This window comes from Heteronotia binoei, chromosome 18 (genome assembly GCF_032191835.1).
Source record: "Heteronotia binoei isolate CCM8104 ecotype False Entrance Well chromosome 18, APGP_CSIRO_Hbin_v1, whole genome shotgun sequence".
Taxonomy (NCBI): domain Eukaryota; kingdom Metazoa; phylum Chordata; class Lepidosauria; order Squamata; family Gekkonidae; genus Heteronotia; species Heteronotia binoei.
The window spans coordinates 7,534,598-7,558,168 of record NC_083240.1 but is presented as its reverse complement, the minus strand read 5'-3'; the positions used below and the strand labels follow the sequence as shown (position 1 = coordinate 7,558,168).

Genomic DNA, 23,571 nt, shown 5'->3' with positions numbered 1-23,571 from the left:
TTCTGAAAGCATTTGTGGACTTCTTGGGCACTTCTCAATAAAATCAGTAACAGTTGTCAAGCTTATATGCCACTTGTTTCCTACAACGTGGAACTGCAAGGGAGTAAAAGGCATCTCTCGTTTGTATACAGCAAATGGCAAACCCAGCAGAACCAGCCACCACCACCCCACGTATGAGTGAAGTGTGCGTCCTACAACATTCCTCCCTCGATTCCTCTGCAACAAACAGGGGTTCTGGGTGCAATGTCTCTATGGAAGCCAGAAACTATTCTGATTCAAGTTTGACACAACCTGAAGGCCCCCAAGACAGAGGTCGGCTCTGAAGAAACAAGCTGAGACTTCGCTAAACCTCCTTCTACTTGACCCCATAAAGATGTGTGCCTTTTTACAAACACCTGCCCTCCTTTCCCCCACAAAGAAACACATACGAAATCAGATTATCTGTCTGATCCCTTCCAGCAGTGTACTATTATATATCTATATATTTTAAAGGATTAAAGAAGGGGAGGTCAGAGAGAGAGAGAGAGATCTCCACAGAGGACAAGGAAGAGATAGATAATCGGCTAAAAATTGGAGATTGCTGTAACAATGTCCAGTTTATGCACATTTCCTCTTCCAGTCTCACCTTTTTCTAGCAAATGGTTTTAGTGTTAATGGAACATGTGAGGAAAAAAGCAACCATTCAGAAGCAGGTGGGGGAATCTTTTTTTATAAGGATGTGTCACAACAGACACCACCTAGGGAGAAGCCTTTCTTTCTGTTTACATATGAGAAAAGAAGGAAGATCTCTGCTAAAAAGATGCAACCCACCCGTGCATTTCTAAGTCCTTAAATGCACTGAGCAAGTTTTAGAAGTCTGATGTCTAATTAATTGATAAAATCTTTTGAAAACCAATCAGTTTTTTTTTTTAAAAACTCAGAAATAAACTAAATGCCATTGCCCTCCAGGGTTGGGAAATACCTGGAGATTTAGGCGATGTAACCTTGGGGAGGGCAGGGTATGGGGGGTGGGCTTCAGTGAGGTTATAATGCCTTTTGGAACCCACCTTCTCTGTGTTTAATGCTGTAGGAATGATCCATTTTTGAAGCGATGAGTGGGGAATGCCTTTTTGAGGAAGGGTGATCCGGAACCAGTAACAAATGCTGGTGTTACTGTCAGAGGCTTCCTTTGCACCCACTTTTATGAATTCCAACTTACTGATGTTCTGAAGCTGTTATAACTGGTGTTTGGAAATAGGAAAGAACTGATATAAAATCATAAGGCACTTTCTTCAATGGAATCAGCACAAGCACTAGCACTTTAACCAGCCATGCAGGAGTGTGTGTGTGTGTGGGGGGGGGGGGGGCGAAGTTACTGAAGTCTGAAATAAGCTACTGAAGACTGAAACTGGCAAGCTTACATGGGACTGAATGGACTGGGACTTTGGTTGTTATAATTTATGTTTGATTGTTTACAACTTACTGTGATAATAATGAAACATATATAATATTGAGATATAAATTTTATTCTTCAGGCTGTTTCACTTTTAAGAGAGTTTTGGAACCAGGTTTAACAGTAGCAACTTCTAGTATTTGGGACTTTGTTAATCTTCTGTTAAACAGGTTTTTTCGGTTTATCCTTACCACCTGGAAGTTGGCAATCCTAGTGCCAGCTCCATTTGCTGATGAAAAAGGCAGCCCCCTTTCATAGAATCATAGAGTTGGAAGGGACCTCCAGGGTCATCTAGTCCAACCCCCTGCACAATGCAGGAAACTCACAAATACCTACCCCAAATTCACAGGATCTTCATTGCTGTCAGATGGCCATCTAGCCTCTGTTGAAAAACCTCCAAGGAGGAGAGCCCACCACCTCCCAAGGAAGCCTGTCCCACTGAGGAATCGCTCTAATGGTCAGGAAGTTCTTCCTAATGTTGAGCCGGAAATTTTTTTGATTTAATTTCAACCCATTGGTTCTGGTCCTACCTTCCAGGGCTACAGAAAACAATTCCACACCTTCCTCTATATGACAGCCCTTCAAGTACTTGAAGATGGTGATCATATCACCTCTCAGCTGCCTCCTCTCTAGGCAAAACATCCCCAGCTTCTTCAACCTTTCCTCATAGGACTTGGTCTCCTCACCCCTCACCTTTAAGGTGGCCAGCCTCCAAGCACACCTGGAAATCTCCCACTTTTACAAGTTATCTCCAGAAAAACCAAGATCAGTTCCCCTGGAGAAAATGGCTGCTTTGGAAGGTGGACTCCATGGCAGGGGTTCGGGCTGCCAAGTTCTTGCCAGGGGCAGGAGATCCCCCAGTTTGGTGGGCCCCAACCCGTCAGCAGGGAGGAGGCCGCCAGGGGATCCCTGCCCCCAAAGAGTCCCATCACTGTGCACATGATGATGTCACCCGGACGTGATGTACTGCGCCAGGCACGTCACGCAGAGACACTCTAGGAAATCGCTGGAAACTCTATGGTTTCGTGCAGGAACGCTCTAGCAATTTGGAGGGAAACTCTCAATCATCTGATGTTCATGCCTAGTGGCAGTCAGACATCTGAAGTTTATTCTATATGGCTCTTACGATAAGCAAGTTTGGCCACTCCTGGCCAAGGCTATCCCAATCTTGTCAAATCTCAGAAGCCAATCAGGGTTAGTCTTGGTTAGTACCTGGAAGGAAGTACCAAGGGAAGTCCAGGGTTGCTAGCAGAGGCAAGCAATGACAAGCCACCTCTGTTTGTCTCTTGCCTTGAAAACTCTCAGATACCATATCTCAGATACCATATCTCAGATACAACTTGACAGCACATTCTACCACTACATCCTTTTAGCAATTCCTATAGCATGGTGAGACAGCATCTTCATACTCTTGGAAGAATTCTGACACCTAAGAGAATTTGTGGTGCAACAGCCCCCCCCCATCCCACCCCCACCCCTCAGCTTGGGGACACCAGCCTCAAGGTCCAGCTTGAATCTCACACGGTTTGCAAAAGATGTGGTTACAAAGCGGGGGGGGTGGGGAGCGGGGAAATGCGGCTGGGTATACAGACCAATACAAAATAAAAAAACCCGTTGTTAATGTCTCCGCTGAATGGCCCGATTAATCTATTGTCTACATTTAATGGGACTAATCGTTTGCCTTCCCTCAAAAGGCCGACTGTCCTAATCCATCCTCTGTAATGGCAATATAATGATTCACCCACGGCAACAGGATAGCTCCGTAGCTTACGGGAAATGGAGCCCGAGAAGCTATAGAAGTGTGAGATGACCTCTCTGGTAGGAAGGATAACCTCAACTCGACCGTTGCTGGGAGGAAGACGGGCAGCCAGGTGTTTACATTGTTTTATAGATGCTCCAGAAGAGCGTTAACCCAGAAGTGCCAACACTGTCCGTCAGTTCTTAATGAAACCATGCACTTCTGTAAATGAAACCACACGCTTCTGAGCTCTAACTCCTCAAAGACCAGAGCCACCTGCAACCTTAAACTTCTGGCAGGAGGTATAGGGTTGCCAGGTCTGTGTAGGAAAATACCTGGAGACTTTGGGGGTGGAGCTGGGAGAGGGCGGGGTTTGGGGACAGGAGGGGCCTCAGCAGGGTACAGAGTCCTCCCTCCCAAGTTGCCATTTTCTCCAGAGAAGCTGATCTCTGCCAGCTGTAAAGGCAGGGAATCTCCAGGCCCCACCTGGAGGCTGGCAATGGGGAATGCGTTCTGCGAGAATTACACTTGATCACTTGATCGTCGGATATTAGTTCTCATGGGGAACACGGCCGCTTCAGAGAGTGGACTTAATGGCATCACAGCTCTGCTGTATTCCCTCCCCTTCCCACGCTCCGCCCCTAAATCTCCAGGAATTCTCAACACGGAGTTAGCAACTCTACTTCCAAGCTTTAGTGCTCACAGTGGTGAGATACCAATGGGTGGGAAAGAAGGGTGCAACGGGGAGCAGAAAACGTAAATACACAGGGGGTACAGGGAGTTCAAATCTCTGTTGGGAAGGCCTATTGAGAACTAATCCCAAAGCCAGAAGTTAGAGCCAAATCATATGAACTTATGAAGCTGCCTTACACTGAATCAGACCATTGGTGTATCAAAGTCAGCACTGTCTACTCAAACCGGCAGCAGCTCTCCAGGGTCTCACAGGCAGAGGGCTTTCCCATCACCTACTACCCCTGGTCCCTTTTAACTGGAGATGCCGGGGATTGAACCTGGGACTTTCTGCTTGCCAAGCAGATGCTCTACTACTGAGCCACGGATCTGAAAATGTATTTCTCTGCTATTGTCTTTGACTTTACATTGTGACAGTTTAGAGTCCTTCCCAAATAATATTTTTGCATCTCACCCTTCCTTCCCTGCAGCGATCTACCGGACAATTAAACCACACAGGCTCCAGGTATGGTACCCCACCACTCTGTCTGGGCCTCTTCCTGCCAGCCTCATCTTCGCTATGACAACAAATAAGGTCGTCTGAGTCACTGGCCACGCACACAACCCTTTGCCCATCCACAAAACTGGGAGGCCCGGAAGATAAACAAGAGATGAAATACTATAGAAGAGGACTTCCTACGAAGGAGGGAAAAAATAGAAAGTTTTGCTCATCCTGCCACCCGTAACGATCCTTCTGCCGCTGCAGGGATTGTATTAAATTTCCCCGATCAATACAGTCACCATAAACCTGTCCCGACCCTGTGCCCTTCCTTAACATATAAAATAAAATCCAATATGCAAAGCAAGGAGCGATTGCAGCGGTAACAACAGCAGTGCCACAGACGGAGCAGAAAAGCCACAAAGGTCTGAAGAAACAGGGCGGGCGGGGGGGGGGGGGGAGAGAAGGCATCTGTCAGTCCATTGGGCAAAAGTGGCTGGAGCTGCATGGGATTTCATGCAGACGGTCGCAGGTTCAATCCCTGGCATCCCCAGTTTAAAAGAATAAGGCTGTCGGTGATGGGAAAGACCTCTCTGCCTGGGACCCTGGAGAGCTGCTGCTAGTTTGAGCAGACATATGAACATATGAAACTGCCTTCTACTGAATCAGACCCTCGGTCCATCAAAGCCAGTATTGTCTTCTCAGACTGGCAGCGGCACTCCAGGGTCTCAAGCTGAGGTTTTTCACACCTATTTGCCTGGACCCTTTTTAGTTGGAGATGCCGGGGATTGAACCTGGGACCTTCTGCTTAGCAAGCAGATGCCCTACCACTGAGCCACCGTCCCTCCCCAGACAAGACTGACCTTGATAGACAGATGGCCTGATTCAGTAGAAGGCAGCTTCATGTCCACGCAGTCATCAGTGCTGAATTAGTAACATGAGAAGCATTTCCAAAAAAGGTCCTGATTATTGGACCTCCAGAGGAACTGGTTGGCCACTGTCTGAGACAGGATGCTGGACTAGATGATGATGATGATGATATTGGATTTATATCCTGCCCTATACTCTGAATCTCAGAGTCTCAGAGTGGCCACAGTCTCCTCTCCCTCCATCCTCCCCCCCACCCACAACAGACACCCTATGAGGTAGGTGGGGCTGAGAGAGCTTTTACACCAACTGCCCTTTCAAGAACAACTCCTGTGAAAGCTATGGCTGACCCAAGGCCACTCCAGCAGCTGCAAGTGGAGGAGGGGGGAATCAAACCCGTTTCTCCCAGATAAGAGTCAGTGCACTTAACCACTACGCCAAACTGGCTCTCACTAGTCTGATGCAGCAGGGCTCTTCTGATGTTCTTATAAACAATGGGGTTGAGGCAGATCCTCCCTGCCCACCGTGATGTACTGGACATTCTGCGGCTCCTGGTCTGTTTTTTTCTTTGTCCTCCCCCCTCTCCCCCCCAGGCCTGCCTGTGCCAGAGTCCCCGAGGGCAGTTCAACAGCCAACTGGATTGCCACATCCAGACTCATCACACGCAGGCTACAAATCAAATGCGCCAAACCGAGTGAGATCACGCTCTGCTCTCCCCGCTTTGGTGGGTCCATTACAGCAAGATCTGACAGGCGCTGTCATCCCAGAGATACAGCATCATCACAGCTCGCAGGAGACGAGTTCGGACAGGACATTGGGGGGGGGGGGCGGGCTGTGCATATGCATGCAGCACATCCTTCAGCATGCGGTCAAATAACACCAGTGTAAACTGACCAACCCAGCATTCTATGATTGTAGGTATACAAGTTTTTTGCTATACCAGGGGTGGCCAAACTTGCTTAACATAAGACCCACATAGGATAAATGTCAGATGTTTGAGAGCCACAAGACATGCATGCCAGATGTTTGAGAGTCACGAGGAAAGAAGGGAAGGGAAGGAATGGGGGAGGGAGAGGTGGAAAGAAAGCAACTTTAAATGCATCCTCCAAGCTGCTAGCTGGCTTGGCTTGGAGAAGTGATTTCAAGGGACAAATGCCTTCTCCGAGCCAGCCGATGAGGCCGTGGAGGCTTCAAGAGTCATGCAATATGTGCGAAAGAGCCACAGTTTGGCCACCCCTGCACTATACAGTGCTCCAGAGCCCTCTCTGAGGTTCAGATTGACATGGCTGGGAAGGAAGCTCCTTGTGAGAGAAAGGAGGAGCCACCACCTGGTATTAAGTGAGGCCCTGTGTTGGTCTGCAGAAGTGCAAGATTGGAATCCAGCAGCACCTTAAAGACCAACAAGATTTCCAAGGTGTAATCTGTCAAGAGACTAAACTCTTCAAAGAAGAGAGCTAAAACTCTTGAAAGTTTATATTCTGGATATCTTTTGGGTCTTTAAGGTGCTCTGACTGGATTCGAATTTTGTTCCCACCATTTTGTGATATTATCATTTTTTTTATTTAGAAAATCTTAAAACCACATTCCCCCCTCAACATACACAGATGCACACTCTAAGCAGCAAAGTCCAAGACATCAGATTTGTATCCCGCCCTCCACTCTGAATCGCAGAGTCTCAGAGCAGCTCACAATCGCCTTTACCTTCCTCCCCCACAACAGATACCCTGTGAGATGGGTGGGGCTGAGAGAGCTCTCCCAGAAGCTGCCCTTTCAAGGACAACCTCTACGAGAGCTATAGGTGACCCAAGCCCATTCCAGCAGCTGCAAGTGGAGGAAGGGGGAATCAAACCCAGTTCTCCCAGAGAAGAGTCCACACACTTAACCACTACACCAAACTGGCTCTCAAGGAAGACTGGGTTACCCAGATACATCCACCCAACTCTCAAACGATGATGTGTAAGGGCCCAGTTAGAGGTGGATGAGCCAGAATCTAGGCTAGGGATCCCCAACGTCGTGCTTAGTGGTGCCCCCCAAAACCTTTCCTGGTGTCCACCAAGTGTTTTTAGAAAGCAGGCGGGGCTAAGTAGGGCTTTTGTTGGAGAGACTTGATTGGCTGTGCAGATTCATAAAAGTGTTGCTTCAGCTGGCAATGCAGAACATTACTAGATGACTGAAGATAAGCTGTGGCAGCCATTTTGTGGTTGGCTCTACCTCTAAGATAGCAGCCCCGTGGCGCAGAGTGGTAAAGCAGCAGTACTGCGGTACTGTGGGTCTGAACTCTCTGCTCACGACCCGAGTTCGATTTCGGCGGAAGTTGGATTCAGGTAGCCAGCCCAAGGTTGACTCAGCCTTCCATCCTTCCGAGGTCAGTAAAATGAGTACCCAGCTTGCTGGGGGGAAAGTGTAAAAGACTAGGGAAGGGAATGGCAAACCACCCCGTAAAAAAGTCTGCCGTGAAAACAATGTGAAAGCAACGTCACCCCAGAGTCGGAAACGACTGGTGCTTGCACAGGGGACCTTTCCTTTCCTTTCCTACCTCTAAGACAAGGTTGCCAGGTCCAACTCAGGAAATATCTGGGGCCTTTGGGGGCGGAGTCAGGAGACTTGGGGTGGGGCCAGGAGCAAGGTCATGGCAAGCATGATCAAACTTCAAAGGGAGTTCTGGCCATCACATTTAAAGGGACCACACTCCTTTTAAATGCCTTCCCTTTGTTGGAAATAATGGAGGATGGGAGCACCTTCTTTGGGGGCCCATAGAATTTGATCCCCTGGTTCAATCTTTTTGAAACTTGGAGGGGGGGGCGCTGAGGAGAGGAACCAAATGCTATGTTGAAAATTTGGTGCCTTTACCTCAAAAAATAGCCCCCCCAGAGCCCCAGATACCCACAGATCAATTTTCCATTATACCTAAGGGGACTAGTATCCATAGGGTATAACGGAGTGCCCAGTGGACCTTCAAACCCTACCATCACCTCTTTCTGATAATCCTGAAGCAGGGGGAGGCCTGCAAACCTTCTGCACATGGGAACACACTCCAAGGCCAGAACACCCACAAATCCCAAGGAGCCAGAGATATCCTCAGACCTCCATTCAATTTTGTCACCAGGTCATGGATTCTCTCTAAATCGCAGCTATAACACCCGAAAGACTCCCCTTCTTTGTATATATGAAGCACATGTGTATGTGTAGCATGTTTATTTCTACTTGACTTATCTACCTTATTTGTTTACTTGCACTGGTCTCCTCTCCTCCATTTTATCCTCACAACAACCCTGTGAGGTAGGTTAGGCTGGGGGTGTGTGACTAACTCAAGGTCACCCAGCAAGCTTCCATGGCAGAGGGGGGATTCGAACCTGTTCCTCCCAGATCCTAGCCCAGGGGTAGCTAAACTGCAGCTCGGGAGCCCCATGTGACTCTTTCACACATTGTATGGCTCTAAAAGCCCCCACCAATCCATTGGCTGTCTTCGAAATGGTATTAATCTCTTTAATTAGAGCCAGTTTAGTGTAGTGGCTAACTGTGCGGTCTCTTATCTGGGAGAACCGGGTTTGATTCCCCGCTCCTCCACTTGCACCTGCTGGGATGGCCTTGGGGCAGCCATAGCTCTGGCAGAGGTTGTCCTTGAAAGGGCAGCTGCCGTGAGAGCCCGCTCCAGCCCCACCCACCTCACAGGGTGTCTGTTGTGGGGGAGGAAGGTAAAGGAGATTGTGAGCCGCTCTGAGACTCTTCGGAGTGGAGGGCGGGATATAAATCCAATATCTTCTTCTTCTTCTTTAAATCACTTCTCCGAGCCAGTGAGTGGCTTAGAAAACATGTTTAAAGTCGTTTTCTTTCCACCTCTATCTCCCCCATCTATTTGCCTGCCTTTCTGTCTTCCGGCTCTCAAACATCTGATTTTTATTCTATGCGGCTCTTGTGTTAAGCAAGTCTGGCCACCCCTGTCCTAGCATGGCACTCTTAACCATTAAACCACACTAGCTCTCAACACCACATTGGCTGCTTGTTCATTCCAACGCTGGGTCCCATTTCAGTACCAAACGATTGCTTCTTTTCAAAAGCAGATCTCCTTGCCTAAGTTGGGAGGAAAACCAGAAGGCAGTACCCATGCTGTGTGCGTTCTCTAAGTTATTTAACGATGAGGAAATGGAGGCGACGTATCCGTCAGCACTGCCTAAATGAGAGCGAACACCAAGGGACGGGACAAGCGCATAAATCAGCATGAGAACGCACCAAAAGAAAAATAACGACCTTTTTATGGATGCCATTAAAAAGAGAACCCCGTCCTGGCCTATAAATACTGGTCCTTCGCTACCTCACTGACGTTATTTCATGGAAGTTGGTGCGTAATCTCTGGGCTGCATGAAAATATCTCAACGACCGTTTGGTTGGACCTTTTTAAAACAACAGCAGCAGCAGCAAATCTCATGTTAAGAACATTAACTCTCAACATCTGATTTGAGTTTTCTCAGGTCAAGAACTCTTGAAGCTTTTTTCCTTTATCTATACATTTTTATCTTACTCCATCCACCTCATGGCAAACATGGCTCTCTCCCCCTATTTTATCTCCACAACAACCGTCCAAGGAGGATAGGCTGAGTGAGAATGATTAACCTAGGGGTATCAAACATGCAGTTTGGGGGTCGAATCAGGCCCCCAAAGACCTATCAGGCTCCTGAGCACCCGGCTGTCATCTGCTTCCTTCTCCCTCTCTCTTGCTTCCTTCTGCATAACAGCTTGCTTTGCAAGGCTTGCTCAATCACACAGGAGCTACAGAGCAAAATCTCTGTTTTCTCCATTGGCTGAGGCTCCTCCCTTGGGGAGGAAGGGGGGAGGAATAGCTTGCTTTGCCAGGCTTTCTTAATTGCACAGCAAAGCTACTAAGCCAAGCCTCTCTTCCCTCTCTTGGCTGAGGCTCCCCACCCTCGCAGACCCTTGGGGAACGAAGGAAAGGGTCACAGCTTCCTTTGCCCAGTCCCCTGGATCCCATGGGAGAAATACAAAGAAAGTATCTTTAAGATCAATGAGTGCTAACATTTTAAGCATGTTTTAAGTTTTTAAATATATATATTCAGGGCTTTTTTTGTGTGTGGCAGACTTGGTGTCAGGGGTGCGTGGCCTAATATACAAATGCATTCCTGCTGGGCGTTTCCCACAAAAAAAGCCCTGTGTGAAACAATAGTCACATTCAGAGGGTGTGGCCTAATATGCAGATGAGTTCCTGCTGGGCTTTTTCAACAAAAAAAGCCCGGTATATATTTGTGTTTGCTTGTGTCCTTTATAAAATTTATCTCTCTGCTACCTAATCTTAAATAGGTACACACATGGCCCAATCCAACAAGGTCTCATTTATGTCAGATCCGGCCCTCGTAACGAATGAGTTCGACACCTCAGGATTGACCAGTCTGTGAGTTTCATGACTGGGTGCAGACTGGAGCCTGAGCCTCCTAGTCCAGAGTTTTGACTGCTACTTGAACACAGGCTGCCTTCGTGGCTGAGGAAAGCCAAGAAAGCCAAGAAAGTTGAAAGGGGCTAGCAAAAGGTCTGTGTGCAAGCGGCAAGGCAATACGAGAGCCAGGGTTTGTGGAGGAAGTTACGGAGGTAACTTCTCCAGGGGTCTGTTTTAAGATGGAAGACAGCTGGTTGCAGAGAAGCCCAGGCTACTGGGCTCAAATCTAGCTGACCCGCTTCAGACGCACACAGCTACCCTCCTGAAACACTGCTTTCTGCTAAATGCTTCCAAACCCCCTTTTTCGACTGCTCTTAAATCTTACAGTTAGTCGCAATAACACAATCGAAAACAAGGATAACAAGCTTGAACAAAAGATAAACGGTGCAGTGCAAACTAGAACAAGTTACAATTCAAGAATAAAGTTGCATAAGGATAGTAGTATGTTTTCAAAATAGGATTTTACTTCGTTATTGCAAGGACATTATAGTGATAGAATTTCTTTGTATAGGGTTCTCCGGTTGAAGGAATCTGCATACCCAGACTGAGGTTTTTGAGGACATGCAGAGAGAGACAGAAATGCAGTCAACTATAATAATTAGTTGCCACCCTAATTTCAGTTCAAGCTGAATTCGAGAGTTCTTTCCCCGGCTAAGCTCCAGGGAAGCCAAGATGGGTTGGGTGAGAATAGCCAAGATTCCCAAGGGGATCCTGTGCACCCTGAGGCCATCGCTCAATTTTGCTTAGAACAGGCTCTTCTAGTACAGCGAAAGCAAATAGGTCAACAGTCTGGCATTTCTCAACGCAAAAAGTACATCCGCTTCCTTGCTTTCTGTTTTTTGAACATTCCCCACGGCTGAGAACATACCGGCCAATCAATTTTTTTTTTTTTTTTTACGAGGACCGAAAAAGGGGTCAGCTTCTTCGCTTGCAAGGAAGCTGGCACTGTTTGGGTAACAGGAAGAGCACAGGCTTCTCTGTGAGGCTTTACAGGCCGTCAACATGGGTTGGATGGAAGAGGACGTGTGTGTGGGCATTTGGGTCTTCGCATATTAACATAAATCAGTGAAGAACCCCCAGATTTTGGGTATCGGACAGGAGGATCTGCAAGAGCCACAAGACATGAATGCCAGATGTAGGTAGGTAGGTAGGTAGGTGGGAAGGAAGGAAGGAAGGAAGGAAGGAAGGAAGGAAGGAAGGAAGGAAGGAAGGAAGGAAGGAAGGAAGGAAGGAAGGAAAATAGATGGGGGAGGAGGGAGGGAAAGGTAGAAAGAAAGCAATTTTAACTGTAAATGCATTTTCCAAGCTGCCAGCTGGCATGGCTTTGGGAAGTGATTTAAAGAGAGAAATGCCTTCTCCATGTAGGCCGATGGGGTGGTGGGGGCTTCCAGAGCCACACAATTTGTGTGAAAGAGCCACATGTGGCTCCCGAGCCACAGTTTGGCCACCCCTGGGCAAACTTACCTAGTCTGACTGTTTTCAGGCAACAAATAGGCCCTGCTTCTGCGCTACTGGCTACCAATGGGAGCAGAGAAATTGGTGGCAGGGTGACCTCTTATCACATGCTTTCCTACATAGAAGTTAAAGCCACAGGAGTAACTTGACACGTTCAACATGCCGCAACCTGCAATACCTACTGCAAGTTACGGAGTTGCTCCCATTGCTGTTCACAGTCCTCCATCACAGCCGCTGAGATCTCATTCACCCCTATTTCCCACTAGTCTTATGCTGCTCTCATGCTCCTCTTCTTCGCCGGGGCTTCTGTCGGATTTCACACTATCTGCCCTGGGACTGCAACTAGCTTCACCTTTTTTGCATGGCAAACAGAAACTGGTTTTTAGAGTATCTTGTTTGCTGCACGAAAGAGGCGGAGCGAGTTGCAGCCCCAGGGCAGATGTGAAATTGGATGGAAGCCCTGCAGAGAAGAGGAGACTGAGAGCGGCATAAGGCTAGCGGGAAATCAGTTGAAGTCACTGTCCTTCTCACACATCAGCCTTGATAAGCCTTAAAGAGAGCCAGTTTGGTGTAGTGGTTAAGTGTGCTGACTCTTATCTGGGAGAACCGGGTTTGATTCCCCACTTCTCCACTTGCAGCTGCTGGAATAGCCTTGGGTCAGCCATAGCTCTGGCAGAGGTTGTCCTTGAAAGGGCAGCTGCTGTGAGAGCCCTCTCCAGCCCCACCCACCTCACAGGGTGTTTGTTGTGGGGGAGGAAGGTAAAGGAGATTGTGAGGCGCTCTGAGACTCTTCGGAGTGGAGGGCGGGATATAAATCCAATATCATCTTCTTCTTCTTGATAAATCCCAACAGAGTGAATGCTCTGTGTCTACTATGGCCCCATGTTCTCCTACACCCCTCTGTCTTTTGAAGGGCTCTTTGCACACCAAGGAGTCATCTGTCACTCCAAGTAGGTGAAGAAGAATTGCAGCGTTCCAAACTCAACACCAAGGAAGAGCATGTTTACATTGTGGGGGGGGCACATAAAGTGCTGCCAACTAACTAATATTTCCTTAATGACCCGGGGGCAGTCCATAAGAACAGACAACAGAGCTGGAAACTCCAGAACAGTCAGATGAAACGCAAAATCTTGGGAAATGGAATAAAAATTTAATTTATTTAATTTATTTATTTTATGACTTCTATCCCGCCCTTCCCAACAAGTGGCTCAGGGCGGCTTACAACACAGGAATCTAACATAAATAGGCGTTAAACATAGAGCATTAAATTTAAACATTAAACCATTTAAAACATTGAACCATTTAAAACATTTAAAACATTGGGGGCAGCAGACATCCAGTATAACTACGCTCAGTTTCTTGTACCAGCTAGTCATAGGCCAGCCGGAAGAGGGTTGTCTTACAGGCCCTGCGGAACTGGGTGAGGTCCCGCAGGGCCCTCACCTCTTCCGGCAGCTGGTTCCACCAGGAGGGGGCCATAATAGAAAAGGCCCGGTCCCTTGTCGATTTTAAGCGGGCTTCCTTTGGCCCGGGGATATCTAGGAGATTTTGAGTTCCCGATCTCAGTACTCTCTGGGGAACATGCGGGGAGAGACGGTCCTTCAGGTAGGCAGGTCCTAGGCCATATAGGGCTTTAAAGGTAATAACCAGCACCTTGTACCGGACTCGGTAAGCTATCGGCAGCCAGTGCAGGTCCCGGAGCCCCGGCCGGATGTGCTCCCTTCTTGGGAGCCCTAACAACAGCCGGGCCGCGGCATTCTGCACTAGCTGCAGCTTTTGGGTTCGGCACAAAGGCAGCCCCATGTAGAGAGCATTGCAGTAGTCCAACCTCAAGGTGACCGTGGCATGGATCACTGTTGCTAGATCGTCACGTTCCAAGAAGGGGGCCAACTGCCTTGCCCGCCTAAGGTGAAAAAATGAGGACTTGGCAGTGGCTGCTATCTGAGCCTCCATCGTTAAGAAGGGCTCCAATAATACCCCCAGGCTTTTGACCTTGTCCGCCGCTATCAGCGGCACACCCTCAAAAGCTGGTAGGGGATTTCCCTCCCTGGGCCCCGACGACCCAAGCAAAGGACCTCTGTCTTTGCTGGACTTAGCCTCAGCCCGCTCAGGTCTTGAATGCCCATGGAAGGATGAGGATCGGCTCACTCCAGACAAGTTTTTCTTTAAAAGGCAAGGAATGAAAAGCCCACAGCTGAATCATCTTCCCAGACCTCTGGGATTAAGTGAGAGCAGTCTGGTGTGGCTGTCCGTGAATCATGCAACCTCTCCTTTCCTGAAACTAAGCTTCAGTTAGCCAGGCGAATCCACAGCATTGATACCTATGGGACCCACACGTCAAGCTATGCCTTGCCCTTCGGGATGCAGAGGCCGGGTCAATGAAGCAGATTCTCTTCTCTTCTTCCTCATCTCAGACAGCAGCAGCAGCTGCTGCTATCTTCCATGGAGGAATATAAGTGGAAGGCGAGGTCTTAACCTGGGTCGAAATACAGACTATGAGAGACCACTGTAGTGATGGAAGAATGCAAGCAAATATAAGTGCATGCAATTACAGAGTTTCCAGGCCCGATGCTAATGGAGTGAGATTGGGTTGCCTGCTCTGGGTGGGGCGAGACCTGGAAACTTTGGGGGGTGGAGCCTGGGGAGGGTGGGGCTAGGGAAGCAGAGGGACTTTAGCAGGGGACAGCACTGTAGAGCCCACCTTCCAAAGCAGCCACTTTCTCCAGGGGAACTGATCTCTATTTCCTGGAGATCATTTGTCATCAGTGTTCCCTCTAAGCTGAGTTAGCGTGAGCTAGCTCACTGTTTTTTAGCCTCCAGCTCACAAGTTTTTGTCTCAGCTCAGGAAGGATGGCCCCAGAGCAAACTAATTGATGCAGCAGCTCCCAACTTTAATGCCAGCAGCTCACAAAGTAGAATTTTTGCTCACATGATTGCAGCTTAGATGGCTTGTAATAACAAGAGATTTCCAGGCCAAGCCTGGAGGTTGGCGACCTAGGATGAGGGGGTTTGTAGGGAAGAACTGGCGGAGGGGAGGTGCTTAAGCATCCTTGCATCTGCCAGTTCTTTCCCAAAATCCTGCCCCCCAACTCTTCCGCCCCACCCCCGTCTCACATGGGTTTATCCTGAGGCTTTGCCTCAGCCATAGATACAGATCCATGGCAGAATGAGGCCATAAACTCCTGAGGTGACAAACCAGATTGCAGCATGTAGAGTGCAGGTGGGGAAATCACATTTTTCAATGCTTCCCTATATTTAAAAAAAAATTAATGCAAATGGAAAATGATCACAGCGGAGATTGAGGTGGAGAGAACTTCTCCACCTGCTGGGCTACCAGACGGGGGAGGGGGAGAGTTTATATATTGGGGAGGGGGAGAGTTTATATATCGGGCATCATTAGAAATAGCCTTCCCTACCTGTTTTCTGAAACAATACATTATGCTTTGCCACCTCCCTCTGCCCCCCTAGGTAGAGTAGGCCTAAGAGGTTAAGCCAAAGGTATCACTCAAGAGGCAGAATCTGAAAGGGGGAGTTTGGGGGGAGGGAGGGAGGAATTGGGGGCCTCCAAAGGTAAAGCCTCTGCTTGGCATGCAGGAGGTCCCAGGTTCAATCCCTGCCATCTCCAGTTAAAATGACCAAGTAAAGAGGTGATGTGAGAGATCTCTACCGGAGACTCTGGAGAGCAGTCGCCAGGCTGAGTAGACAATACCGACCGGCGGAGAATTGACCAGGGTGTCAGCTTGCCCAATGGCAAAAGGGCCCTGTGGCCCCTGATGAAGTGAGCCCCCCTTAAACATTAGACAATATGTTCAAAATGTTAATGACCTTTTAGTAGCTTGAAAATATAATAAACGTTCCAATATTATTACTGTGATGCAACTAAAATTTATGTTGTTTTTAGTGTTGCCAGCCTCCAGGTGGAACCTGGGGATCTCCCACTTTTACAACTGATCTCCAGCTGGCAGAGATCAGCTCCCCTGGAGAAAGCGCAGTCTGCATTTACATTTAGTATCTACTGCATACTGCCAGTAATATGTACAATATATGTACGCGATAATTACTAAAATAGATATACATTTACGTTGCAAAAGTTTTAACTGAACCTTTTTTCCACTTACATATTCTTGAAAATGTTATTTATTTCTTATAAAAATTAAATGGCAGCCTTAAGAGTTGTGGGTGGGCCCCCGATGTCTCCTGGCAACCAATATTTTTAGACCCAGTCCGTCACTGATACCGACCTTGGGTTCGATTCAGTATAAGGCAGCTTCATGTGTGTTTGGAGTTCTGGGAGGGGGCTACAGGCCTTCAGGACAACAGCTTTGCTTCCACACCCAGCCCACCAAATGGCCACTTCCTTCAGGTGAGCGGGGGGGGGGGGGGAGAAAGAGAAGACTGCCAAGGTTGATTCTGAAAACTGTCCCCCATCAGCGAGCAAAGGCCGCGTTCCGAAGACCTCTTTCCCCCACCCTGCCCTGCCCGTCTCTCTTCATTGGCTTGCCCGACAGGGCCACTGACGGCACTTATAAAGCTTCCTGCTTGACGGCTATCAAGCACCTGTGTTATCGATCCTTCCCTCTGACTAGAGAGCGACGTGGCGCTTAATGCAAAGGCCTGCTGACAGCCATGCAAGCAGCGCATGGGATGTAACGGGGCCTACGGGCAGAGGTGTGATTCTCCAAGACAGAGCCCTTGCTTTGAATACAAAGAGTCTCGGACTCACTGTCTCATCTCGCATGAATGCATGAAACCACCTTCTATTGAATCAGACCCTTGGCCCATCTGTCTAGTCTCAGACCGGCAGTGGCTTTCAGACAGAGGTCTTTCACATCACCTACCATCTAATCCTACTATCTAAGGAAGCCAGTTTGGTGTAGTGGTGTAGTGCGGACTCTTATCTGGGAGAACCGGGTTTGATTCCCCACTCCTCCACTTGCACCTTCTGGGATGGCCTTGGGTCAGCCATAGCTCTCACAGGAGTTGTCCTTGAAAGGGCAGCTTCTGGGAGAGCCCTCTCAGCCTGACCCACCTCAAAGGGTGTCTGTTGCGGGGGGAAAAAATATAGGAGATTGTAAGCCGCTCGGATTCAGCAAGAAGGGCGGGATATAAATCTGCAGTCGTCTTCTTCTTCTAATTGATTCAACTGGAAATGCCAGGGTTTGAACCTGGGACCTTCCGCATGCAAAGCAGGGGCTCTTCCATTGAGGCGCAACCCCTTTCATAAACAAGTGCTTGTTATTTGATTGAATGCATGAAGCTGTCTTGTCTACTCAGACTGGCAGCAGCTCCCCAGGGCCTCAGGCAGAGGTCTTTCACATCACCTACTGCCTGGTCCTTTAACTGGAGATAATGGGGACTGAACCTGGGACCTTCTGAACACCCAGCAGATGCTCTGCCAATGAACCATGGCCCCTCCCTGTTCAACAGGTGAGAAAAGACCTTGGGGAGTAAATATAGGGTGATTACAGAGCGGCACTTTCAGAGACGGCTCTGAAATTGACCAAAAATCCTTCCACACATGAACATTTGCCGCCCGTCTCCATCCCACACTCACCCCATCCTCCGGCCTCCACAGACTGGCTCAAAAAGCTACCACTTCCAAAGCAGTTGCAAATTTCTGAGCTGACAGCCAGTCGCCAAGTCGGCGTCTGGAAGCGGCAGGGTGGATGTGAGGCGACTTGAGTGTGTGAAAGCGCCAAGCGGCCTCAAGCTTCTTCCGCCCTTTTCCCCCCTTAAAAACTGTTGGGAGCACCAGAGCACTTGAGCGCTTAACTTGTTGGGGGAAGAAAGAGCGATCCAGCTTCTGAGGCGCATCCACGTCTGGAGGCGCCCAGCCGCCTGGCAGACGGGATGCGAGTGCTTCTCTGGGGAGCATGTGGAGGCTTCGGGACAGCTCTTTTTGAGCCGACCCAATTCAGGACAGTAACAAAAGGCTAAAAGATATGGCACTGGAAGATGAGCCCCTCAAGTCAGAAGGTGCCCAACACTGCATTGGAACGTGGATGGTGGAAGACAGGAGGGCCTGGCGTGACTTGGTCCATGGGGTCGCAAAGAGTCGGACTCAACTGTGCGACTGAACAACAAAAAATTTGGGACGCCTCCCAACTGCCCGTCTGTTATCAGCCAAACAGAGTTAGATGGTCGGATGACGGACAGGAGCTCTGCAGGGTCAGATATGCAGAGGGCTCTCCGCTGACGGTTTGAAGTGTGAAGGGCTCGCTCCATTTAAGAAGTTGCTAAACCGCTGGAGTACCCACTTCCCAACTCCAGCCAGAAGTTGCTGCCCTCAGCCACATGATCCAAAGCCATCTCCTCCAGACCTTACAGAGTATTGTTTTCTTTAAAAAAAAATAAATACTCCCAGTTAAAACAACAGCATGTCCAGTTATCACTGGCTTTCCAGCTGTTGTTTGAAAGCCAAACAGGTGTGTCGCCAAAGAGTGTTTGCGCCCTCCTTGCCAGAGCACTGCCTTCACGTGACCGCCTCTGTCCACCGCCATGTAGCGGCTTTGTCAGCCAGGTGTGTTCTTGTTTATGTTGGCTCGTCCTGCAGGAAGAACGTCCCGCTTTGAAGGCTTAGTAATCAGAAAGGGAGGCCAAGGCAAAGACGGCCTTTTGAAAATGGCCCTCTTTCGAGAACAGCCGAGACGACCGGGAAAGAACAAAGACACCCCTGAGGTTGCAGAACGGCGGAGCTAGCGACACACACACTGGAGATCTGTGCAGTTGGCTGAGAAGTGGTCGTATTCAGCGTTCCCTTGAAGCTGAGTTAGTGTGAGCCAGCGCACAGTTTTCTAGCCTCCAGCTCACACATTTTTGTCTTAGCTCAAGAAAAATGGCCCCAGAGCAAACTGATTTGGGCAGTAGCTCACAACTTCAATGCCAGCAGCTCACAAAGTAGAATTTTCGTTCATAGACGCCACAGCAGGGGTGGCCAAACTGTGGCTCTTTCACACATATTGTGCGAACTCTCAAAGTCCCCCGCCAGCCTGTCAGCCGGCTTGGAGAAGGCATTTGTCTTTTAAATCACTTTTCCAAGCAAAGCCAGCTTGTGTCTTGGAGAATGCATTCAAAGTTAAAGTTGCTTTCTTTCCACCCCTCTCTCCCTCTTTACCCCATCTATTTTCCTCCCTTCCTTCCTTCTTCTGGCTCTCAAACATCTGACGTTCATGTCTTGCAGCTCTCAAAACAGCTGACGTTTATTCTATATGAGTCTTACGTTAAGCAAGCTTGGTCACCCCTGACCCAGATTGTAAAAACTTTCCTTTTCGTCGTAACTTGTGTGGACACAGACTCTGAAACCTTTATTAGGCATTTGTTCATCGGAATCCAGATAGTAGGAAGTAGGAGGCAATGCAGTTATATAATAAAAGAAAATGCTATTTAAAACTATAAACATCTAAATTCGGGATAAAATCAAGGAAAGACTAAAAAAAAAGATCCTGTGTGGACGCAGAACAACCGTGGTTAGCACACTAACCATGTGTATTTGCCACAACCCTGCCTAAAATCCAGCAATACACACAAATCTGTTTAGAAACACAATGACTGGTCAACAGGGCTTTTTTTGTAGAAAAAGCCCAGCAGGAACTCATTTGCACATTAGGCCACACCCCCTGACATCACCATTGTTTCACACAGGGGCTTTTTGTAGAAAAAAGCCCAGCAGGAACTCATTTGCATATTAGGCCACAGCCCCTGATGTCAAGCCAGCTGAAACAGCATTCCTGTTCAAAAAAAGCCCTGCTTGTCAACTTGCAAGAAGAGTCACTGGAGCAGTGAGGACACTCCTTTGACCATAGCTCAGCGCCAGAGCACAAGTAACTCATAACCATGGTTAATGCAAACTACAGTTTGGCAAATGCATTTCAGAGCACATCCTAGTTTGTGGGCATTACTTAACCGTGGTTTAGAGACTCGGGTGTTAAAACTGAAGTCAGGGTTAAAGGAAACAAACCATGGTTAAGTGTTGCAGCCACACGGGCCTTACACTCCAGCGAACCACTTGTGCTATCTCAGGTCAGTCAGCCGCTTAGTATTTTGCAAACCATTTTACTGCTTTAATATCTTGTAAAGGAATGCCTGGTAGACTGTTACATCCCCCACAGAACCACCAACTTGAAGACTCTTCTGTCTGCCCTCCCTTTACTCAGACAGCTGAGTCTAACTGTCCCTTGTGAGAGAGACCTGAACCCTGGGAAAAACCGAGTTCCTAGCAATTCCCCTTGGAATCAAAGGGAAAAGGCAAGACTCCCGGAGGCATTAGGCCCTGAGAGTATTCCCATGACTCTGAATGCTGACAGGCCTTAGCTTTTAAACAAAAAGGGAGGGGGAGCAGAGAGAGAGAGAGAGAAACCTAAAAGGGGAAAAAATACTTCATTTATTGAGCAATTTTGAAGCATTTTTAGAAAGCGACTGAAGGTATGATGCTTTTTTTATAAAGGGAATGTCACCACAAGAAGCGGCTTCCTTTCAAAGCGGGGGGGGGGGGGGGAGACGTACCGAGACACCGCACAAAAACATCAGCTCTTGCGTTAACTTCAAAGCGCCGAAGAGAAAGGATTACCAATGAGGCCTCCCAGAGATCGCAATCTTTCCCTTTCAGGAGGAGGGGGGTTGGAAATAAAGCGAGTTCCGTCGCATCAGGTTTTTGGCGCCGATAGCACAGGACCTGTTTGTGCCTAATTAAGCATTCTTTCATCAAGGACAACACAGAGACAGTGACTCCAAGGTGACCAGACTGCACAACGAAACCAGGCAGGCGACTCAGCCGGCTTGGGGAGAATGATCAAAAGGAGACAGAGGGGGAAGGCAGGTAAAGTCACGTTGGGTTGTGTCTAGAGGGTGGCGGATCCAAAACCACAGGTGCCCAAGGTGGTGTGTGGCACCTTTGCCTTTGTTCAAAGGCTTGCTGGGACGGCCTTGAGAGTGCTGAAGCTACAGCACAAGACGCCCTCCGGAAAAACGGTCAGGAAGGTTTCCATCCTCAGCAAACCACACCCCAGGAAAACATATAAAAGCCAGAGCTTGACGTTAATGTAAGAACATAAGAGAAGCCATGCTGGATCCAGCCAATGGCCTGTCCAGTCCAACACTCTTTGTCACACAGTAGCCAAAACTCAGGGGCCATAAGGAGGTCCACCAGTAGGGCCAGAACTCCAGAAGCCTTCCCACTGGGCCCCCCCACCCCGAAGCACCAGGAATACAGAGCATCACTACCCCAGACATAAGAGAAGCCATGTTAGATCAGGCCAATGGCCCATCCAGTCCATAAGAACATAAGAGAAGCCATGTTAGATCAGGCCAATGGCCCATCCAGTCCAACACTCTGTGTCACACAGTGGCCAAAACCAGGTGCCATCAGGAGGTCCACTAGCAGGGCCAGAACTCCAGAAGCCCTCCCACTGTGGCCCCCCCAAGCACCAAGAAGACAGAGCATCACTGCCCCAGACATAGTGTTCCATCTATAGCTTGTGGCTAATAGCCACTCATGGACCTCTGCTCCATATGTTTATCCAATCCCCTCTTGAAGCTGTCTATACCTGCAGTTGCCACCACTTCCTGCAGCAATGAATCCCACATATTAATTACTCTTTGGAGAAGAAGTGCTTCCTTTTACTTGTTCTAAACCTACGGCTCACTAATTTCATTGAGTGCCTACGAGATCTTGTATTGTGAGAAAGGGAGAAAAGTACTTCTTTCTTGGTCTTTTGTATTTCATGCATAATTTTGTAACCCTCTATCATGTCACCCCCTCAGTCGTCATTTTTCCAAGCTAGAAAGTCCTGAACTCTTCAACCTTTCTTCAAAAGGAAGGCGTTCTATCCCCTTAACCATTATAGTTGCTCTTTTCTGCAGCTTTTCCAATGCTGTATCATTTTTTAGGTGCAGTGACCATAATGCTGAGAACATCAGAACAGCCCTGCTGGATCGGGCCAGTGGTCCATCCAATCCAGCATCCTGTCTCACACAGTAGCCAACCGGTTCCTCTGGACAGCCAACAGTGCGGCATAGAGGCTAAGACCTTCATAAGAACACCAGAAGAGCCCTGCTGGATCAGACCAGTGGTCCACGTTGTCCAGCATCCTGTCTCACATAGAGGCCAACCATTTCCTTTGGAGGCCTAACAACAGGGCATAGAGGCCAAGGCCTTTTCTTGATGTTGCCTCCTGCCTCTGGGATTCAGACGCTGATTGACTCTGAATATGGAGTTTCCTTTTAGACATCACGGCTAGTAGCTTCTGATAGACCTGTCCTATTTGGCCTCGTTCTAGAGTAACCAAGAAAGAGGACCCAGGATTAGGCTGTGCAAATGAATAACAGACTCAACTCTCAATGACACAGAGGAATAACAGACTCAGCTCTCAGCACAAGGTTCATTCTAACCCCATTCCCGGTGGCATCCCTCCCCTTTATTTTCTCCCTGAACCAATTCCATTCCTTCTAAGAGCTACGGTTCAGAGACACCGCAGGGGGCAAAGGCAAAGCTTGTGTCTTCACAATATGCAAGTCCTCTCCTTACCCTGCCCCCGCACTCATCTTAATAACAAGCCACAATAGTCAAATCCAGACTCATTAACAGCCGGTTTACAACTTTCTACCCATTCGGTCACATCTCTTTCGGCTGGCTTGCTCTCTAGGCTTGCAAACCTGTTACAGTCTACCTTCTGGGTCTGCAATTTTTTTTTTCCAACCTGAGATACCAGAGAGTTCAGTAAGTGAGAGCACCAGTAAGTGAGAGCACCAATGAAATGGGCAGGCTGAGCACATCTTTGCAAAGTTTGGAGTGCCCTGCTGGTAAGAATATCAGAAGGCCCTGTTGAATCAGATATCCACCTAGTCCAACATCCAAATACAGCCTAATGCTCTTAGAAAGTCCACAGTGAGGGCAGTTTGGTATTCTTGGCATGCTGCCTCAGAAGAAGTGTGCTTCTAGCACGCGAAAGCTTACATTCTCAATAAAACTTCATTGGTCTCAAAGGTGATGCTTGACTCCTGCTTTGTTCAGTTGTTGCACAGCTATGCTCCACACATTTTTTTCCAATTCCCATTTAAAGCTATCCGAACTAATGGTCGTTGCATGGATACATGCATTAGCTAACATCCAGTCAGATATTGGACCACCAGAAAGCCACTGAAAATGAGTCGAGCTGCGTGAGGAGCAATGTTTGCTATGTCAATTGTTTTGCAACTGAACTCTGATGGGTAAGTCTATCAACAGCTGATCACCATGACAGCTAAACTGAACTTCAGTCCAGAGGCATTGCAACTTTGAGCACAATGGCAACCAGGGAGAGAAGCACTGCCTTCACTAAGATAGTTTTGAGGGAGGCAGCCATGTTGGTTTGCAATAGAAGACCTACACTCGAATCCAGTACCACATTCAAGACCAATGAGATTTTTGGGCTGCCGGTTTGGGGCGCAGACTCTTAAAAGCTTTCACCCTGAAAATCTTGCTGGTCTCT

General features: G+C 48.4%; 1 protein-coding gene and 1 non-coding gene across 2 annotated transcripts in view; both read right to left on the bottom strand.

The window, feature by feature from the left end:
* Positions 1 to 23,571, bottom strand: part of SAMD11 (sterile alpha motif domain containing 11) — a 226,145-nt gene that overhangs the window by 113,036 nt on the left and 89,538 nt on the right.
* TRNAS-GCU (transfer RNA serine (anticodon GCU)) lies at positions 5,112 to 5,178 on the bottom strand. The gene has a single exon. It is a non-coding gene; the product is annotated as a tRNA-Ser (tRNA).